This window comes from Streptopelia decaocto (assembly GCF_964273445.1).
Source record: "Streptopelia decaocto genome assembly, chromosome: 1".
Taxonomy (NCBI): Eukaryota; Metazoa; Chordata; class Aves; order Columbiformes; family Columbidae; genus Streptopelia; species Streptopelia decaocto.
Genome location: NC_138663.1, coordinates 147,775,815 through 147,782,850, shown reverse-complemented (window position 1 = coordinate 147,782,850; position 7,036 = coordinate 147,775,815).

Here is a 7,036-nt window from a genome sequence, read left to right as displayed (position 1 = left end):
GCATTCCTGGCAGAGGACTAGTTTAAGACCAGGTACTTGATCTACAGGTTTATTAACCAAAAGAACTAAGGCAATTTGCAAAACCACAAACAGTCCATATAAACTAGGAAAATAAACCATATTTGAAAACATTGGCATGTAAGCTCAACTTTGCACCTTGATATTCTTTAAGGTGTTATGGCTGGTCTTGACTGAAACTAATAAGAGATATATAAAACTGAAGAATCAGAGACCTTATTCTGTATTTCCATCCCCAAAGGTGTTGTGGCTAGTGTCAGCAGGGAGGACTCTCCTTACAGTGCCACCTTTTCATTTTCTGTAATGAAAGTGTGATAGGAAAGAGAAAACCAAAAATGTAGAGGAGGGAGCTGAGTCATACAGCTTAGCATCTGGATGTGTTATTTGGGATAACGGCAGCAAGAAGGGGAGATATGTACTCTGCCCTTGGCTGCAGCAAGACAGTCCCCAGAGAGACTTACACGTGAACTACTGAGAAGGGCATCATGTTCATGCAATCCCTTGCATAAGATACCTGTCTTTAAGTGTTATGACTTCAAAGAATGGAATCAAATTAATTTTCTTTGCTTTCCTGTGCTCCTGTCCTAATACACATTCTTTTTCTGATGTTGACAATATGATGGCAGGTTTGGCTGGGCTGCAGACAGGGACTGCACCCAGAACCTCAAGGTGAGATTCTGAGCCAACTGAACTCAAAGAAGAAATTCATTACTTCAAAGGCAGTAGCAGATCCCAAACTCCAGGTGAAATCTAGCCACTCCAGAAGAAAGACAGAGGGGGTGTGTCAACATGCATTACTCCAGTGTCTCTGGAAAACAAACAAACAAATGAACGAAACCCCTCAACTAACATTCTTATGGACTGTTGGTAACTGTGCTGTAAATAGCCTTAGCTGAGCTGCAGGAAAACTCTCTTAAAGTTGACATTCTCCTGGTGTAAACTCAGTAACTATAAAAATTGACACAAGGAATGACCTCCTTGGCAATCAGGTCAATCCTCAAACAAAGCTTTTTCTTCTGCAAATACATGACTGTTACCACCACAAATTGTATGAGTGATCCATCTGGCCTGATATTGCTTCCCATACAATGCCAAATATTTCCAACAAATAGTCAAGAAGTTCTTGTTAGCATTTTACAATAACCTATTCATTTCCCTTGATTAGTACTAGCCCTATGACTCCAAACAGGAGGATTTCTAGTTCTCTAGTGAGATTTCTAACTGTTATAGCAAGTGTCACCAGATAATATTGTTGCACAGCCTCTTCTATGTTCTTCTTAGTATTTTAGCAGGATTTTAATATTTCAGAAAATATTGCACAGTTACCAATTTTATGGTGCAATGACACGCAACAGATGAAATTTTCTGTCAGTTTGGTTTTCTGTATTTCTATCTATAGGCAACTCCAGACAGAGCATCTTCCTGGGGACCAGGATTTGCTGGCTGGCTTGAGACTCCTACAAGAAGTTTTCTTTCTTGTGGTTTGTTTTATGGAATTCATGTATGCATACAAACACAGCAAGATGGGTTATATCTTGTACTCCATGCCACTGACTTTTCCTTCTTGCTAAATCAATGTATTGTCCACAAATCCTGCCATTTTGTAACTGGGTGAAGGTCATTGCAGAAGTGTCTGAGAAAATTGTGTCTAAATAAGGGTCAGTGTACCAGTATTCTTTTATGGGCATCTAAGTCTAGTTGCTCAAGAACTTTGTTCGTTGCCTTGATTCAACAATTAGAATAATAGTATTACTGCTACAGTCATGCTGGTGAAGTTGCAAAGGCCACACCAGCCACCCATGCCAGCTAGAATAATTACAAGCTTTCCCCTGCCGACTGCAGGAGACACACCATGTCTGAGTAAGGTCTTTGTTTCCCTGTTGTTCGTTGCCCTGGCCAGATGCAGTCCATCATTGCTGTGAGAAACCACCAGGCCTGGTTCAGTGGACTGCTGAGTTACAGGCTTTTGCTGTAGCAGTCATCCCACCTACAGCTGGCCAGACCCCCACCAGCTCCAGCAAATGCATTTCCCTGGAACAATGATGTCTTTGTTGGGTGTTAAGAGCATTTGAACAGCTGCACTGCCACAGGAATATAGCCCCCAAATAAAGCTTGCCTGTATTTAGGCCCAAACAGAATCCCTCCTTCACACCCAATTTCAAGGGTTAAAGATTGGACGCAGTATTTACATTTCATATACAGGCAAGACGTCTGGAACCCTTATAAAAACATCATTATATTTATATTCCATATATGCAGAACCATAGGCGCATTATGTCAAAGTGATGCCAAATCAGAGACTAACACCTACACCTGATTATGAAGGAATAATATTTTTTGCTAAAAAGTATTTGTGTTATATATGGTGTTTCCATCATGTCTACAACAGCACCAGTGATCAATTATAAGTCTTGCAAAACTTACCTGCCTCACTTGCCAAGTGGATTATTGTGAAAAGGTCCCTGAAGACCATCAAGTGACTTAAGTTATTCCACATTAAATGGAAAATTGACCTAGTGACTAAAGAAGCCAATGCTGTGATGTTTTCTGTACCAGGAATCTTGAATTTTCAGCTTGCTACAGTTTGAAAAGAAATCTAGTGCACTTCATAATGATACCATGGTATTCTCTAACAATTATTGTTGTAAGCAAAGCTATTAGTATTATTTTCAACAGTTTTAACGCATTTAGTTTGACTTTCCTAATAAACTGTAGAACAGATGACAATGGTTCCTAAATACTGATCTGTCTTCAGACTGCTTACAGAATTTGAAAATGTACTGAGAGGCTTTCTTGTTTCTATAAGCTGCTGCCATGTTTAACATTTATTTCCAATAGACTGATGCTTTCTTTCCAACACAACAGCAGGGCTCTGCACTCTGTGAAGCACCAACTCGGTGACCTTGGGAAGTTATATTGACAGTGACACCCTATCAGTGTGTCTCAAACTGGATCTCTCACTAAGTCTCTGTGACATATGGACTGTATTCAAAACTTCAGAGACAGATAATTTTTTTCTAGATGTTTTTGCTTTCACTTTCACGAATACACAGATAAATCTCTTTTGGTAAGGTCTGAGCAAAAATAAAGACAACATTTCACAAGTTAATGGAGGGAGGGGCATAATGTTGGGTATTTTAGTGGTCACACAGTGACCATCAGGGTGCAAAGAGGATATCTGAGCATCTGGCTTTTTGGCAGTGACAATGACTGCAGCTTTTCTGTAGAGACAGTCTGTCAATGCAGCTGGTAAGAATAAAAATTGTGTTAATATGTTCAGTAACTACGCTGTATCTTGACTTCTGTATACTTGATGTCTCATAATAAAAATGAATTTTGTAAAACAGGTGTTATAAGCAAAACCAGCATACTGTATAAGAATTCTCTCTAGAAAGCATGCAGTATTTATTGTTTCTTAGTGAAAAAAGTCATGAACTTTCAAATATGAATATGATTTAATATTTGCAGAGCTAGTATATACATGCACAGCAGAAAGGAATATCCCAGAGTGAAATATGAACTAATAATTACCCTAGCAAGTTAGAGAGAATAATATATTTTGCAAGAAAATCCCTCTAAGGATTCAATTAGATACCTGAAATTTCACCTGCTTAAAGATTTGCATACTAAACTCAATAGCATGGCTTCTCCTGCCTGCTCCCAAGCCATAGCTCAAACAGCACCAGTGCACTGAGAAATGATGTTTGTTGATGGGGTCAGGCCAAGTTCTAAGCAGTTTTAAAAGTGTTTTAGCCTCACTCTGTGACTCTGTGTCTGGGTTAAAGCGCATTATTAAAATCTGATCATACCCTCGTTAGATCTCAAATTTAATAGCCAGTCTTTTCCTTGGAAGTATTTAATAGTTTAGATAGGGACTAATGAAATAAAACACTATTATCTGATCTACATTGTTGTCGTCCACTATCCTGTCTCAGGTGCTGAAAAGAATTACACCTCCCTATCTCCCCTTTCACTCAAATGTGTACTTCATGCCCTGCAAACTGCATCTCTTTATTTCACTTTGTGCAAGAAATCTCCATTTTATCTTTTCTTTCCTTTTTTTTTCTTTTTTTTTTTTTTTAATATGAAAAAGACTTTGATGAGAGGAAGAATGTCACATAAAAGATAAAACAAACAAGCAGACAACAGGAAGTGTTGCAACACCCTTTTTCAGCAAATCCACCAAAGTGTCATGCTCTGTGATGTACTCAGTGCTGAATCTGGAGTTTAGTTGCCATGTCTTTCTGGATACAGATTCCTCTTTCTATGGAATCTGGACAGTACTGACTTTGCCCTGTGCAGTTACTCTTACTTATGATACACGTGCATGTGATTCAACTAAAACTGGAGAAAATGTAGGTCAGAAAAGTACAGGATAAGAAAATCAAAGAGGAGGTATACAAGTGAAAAGATATTGGAAGACACTTGAATAAATATTGTACACATTTCAGCTACTCAAACCCAATGTCAACCACAAAATATGCCTTCTTGATTATCCAGCACAGGATAAGCAGCTGTTTTGGTTGATAACTGGCATCCTCAGTGATGCTGCAGTTACTTTCATGCAGAACTCTGACCACTGCAAATTTTTTACACTGCATCTGAGATAGTTGGTGGTGCCATGGCAGCTTGAACCCAAGTAATTTCCCATGAGGTTACACTCGTGAGATTCCCACGACAGCCTGAGAAAAGCCTCTACCAGTCTGCCCACTTCATCATGGCAGTCTCAACAATGCAGGGGACTGGTCCAGTCATGCATCTGCATATAAACCAGAGACACCTTGCCTTCAAATGCATTTTGAAAAGTGGCAACTCTGGGTCACCAGTTTTAGCAAGGAAGTGGTTCTGATGCTAAAGGGCAAAACAGTAAGAAGGCAGCTACTAGTTCGTTGTTAGTCTCTTAAACACTGTTATTAGTCTCATTTTTTATCCATTTGCTCATCAGCTGCTTTTGTGTGGGAAGCATTTCACTTACCAGGAGCATAGCTTTTACCAGCTAAGTAGTAGAGGGCTATTACTAACTTGCTCATTGTTTGCACATTACCTGGGCTTGCATGTCCATTTTTAAGGCTGTTTTTGCTCTTAATGTTCTCAGCTGGTGGGGGATGGGAGTGCTTACAGGAGTGACATCGTTGTGGGAAACTATGGCGGTACGTGGATTCCATGACAGATGGTATGGGAACAGAAATTAGCCTTGAAGATATTAAGGCCTACCCATGAGAAAGATGGGAGTAAAGGAGTATCTGGAGATATTAAGGTGTACCCATGAGAAAGAAGGGAGTAAAAGAGTAACATTGTCATTAGCAAAATTAACCAATGATACATTACTATTGCAGCCTGTAACTAATTGCAAAAAGACACATGAGCTGGTAAAGACTATATAAAAAGGCGTTTGTGGCAATAAATGGAGACTGCTGTTTGTACTTAAGAACTTGTTCTATGTCATTTGTCTGTCTCAACCATGACACATTGTGTAGAGTCATGCCTTGACATCCCGACTCAGCTTGTGCTGGTTGTAAGCCATTTGAGAAGTGGCAGTGTTCTTGTGAATTTCTGGTGTGCTTGAAGCAGAAACATGGTGACACTGTCCTCACTATACCACCACGGAGTTTCTACCTCCTGCTACTCTCACTGGTGACTGTGTGTCCTGGTGCAAGATGTCTTCAGTTTTTCCTAAATCTGTCTCTAGCCTTATTTGAATGGCTTGAAGTTTGTTGGAGGCAGAACCTTTGTAATAATTTTTAAAAAAACTGGGGCAAGAACAGATTCATGGGGGAGTCCTTTCATCTGCAAATTGTGTTCATTCAGTTTATTGACTCGCACTGCTATGGCAATGTCTGTCTGAAAGCATAATTTCTATAGTGACCCATCAAAATAGCATCTTTACAATTTCGGTCAGTAGGGCAATGCACCAGGTAGCAATGTATGCTGCTGTCAAGTAAAGAAAAATGGCCATTGTCATTGCCAGCTATAAAACTGGAAGAAAATGGGGTCTCTTTTCTGTGAAGACAATAAAGTCACTATAGAGAAAGGAATACTGAGGTACAGCTCTTTGAAATGTTTGTTGCTCTAGGAATTTGTAAATGAGAAGTGATAGCTAGCTGGACAGAAACTTTGCTGGTATAACAATCATCTCACCTCAGTCTTCTGCAATATCCTAGATAAACTCATTCCCCTGGATGAGTTGGGATATTCAGACAGTATGCTGTGATGTTGTGCAACATTCCTAATGGACTCGTGTGAAGGTTTCCTTCCTTAGGATGGCTTAGCATTAAGCAGGTAGAACCAAATCAGCGAATGGTAGACAGATTCTAGACTAACCTGATACTGACCGTATTACAACTGATTTTCAGTCTCAGTATTTCAAGTAATAAATGCAAATAGTCTTGCTGCTCACTGGTAAATTGACAGTACAAGGCTACAGCTTTGGTACTAAAGTCTTTTTTTCAGAGAGCATAGCAGACTCAATAAAATAGATTCTGTCAGTGGTCATATGGAAGATTTAACACTTGTTTCGCCACAGTGTAGCAAACTGCAGTTAGGCAATATAAACTCAAGAACATTTGCACAGATAGTTGAACACCCAGGAAAGTCCTACCTTTGCCAAAAACCCAACAGCCATCCATGCATATTCAAGACTCTATAAGTTAATCATACAGCTCTAAAAGATCTGACAAAAATGGATGGGAACTTAACTGGCAGAGCTTCTTTTCTGATTGTATCTATTTATTATTGTATAAATATGCATGAATAGAAGTGGGAATTTAGAAGCAATAAGGCATGTTCCATATTCTGCTTCACTTTTCTCTAGCAAAAAATGCTTGTATATCCACATCTGATGTGGCAGCATGTCAGATCAGTGTATGCTGGTCCCTTTCAAGAACTGGGAGGGATGTCACAGGGAGCCTTGTGGCACAGTGCACAAACAGGGACAGTGGGTCTGATCTTGCTGCATACGTGCTGTTCAGTACTCTGCATCAGACTCATCTCAGCCCCATACAACAGTCCTGTTGCAGCC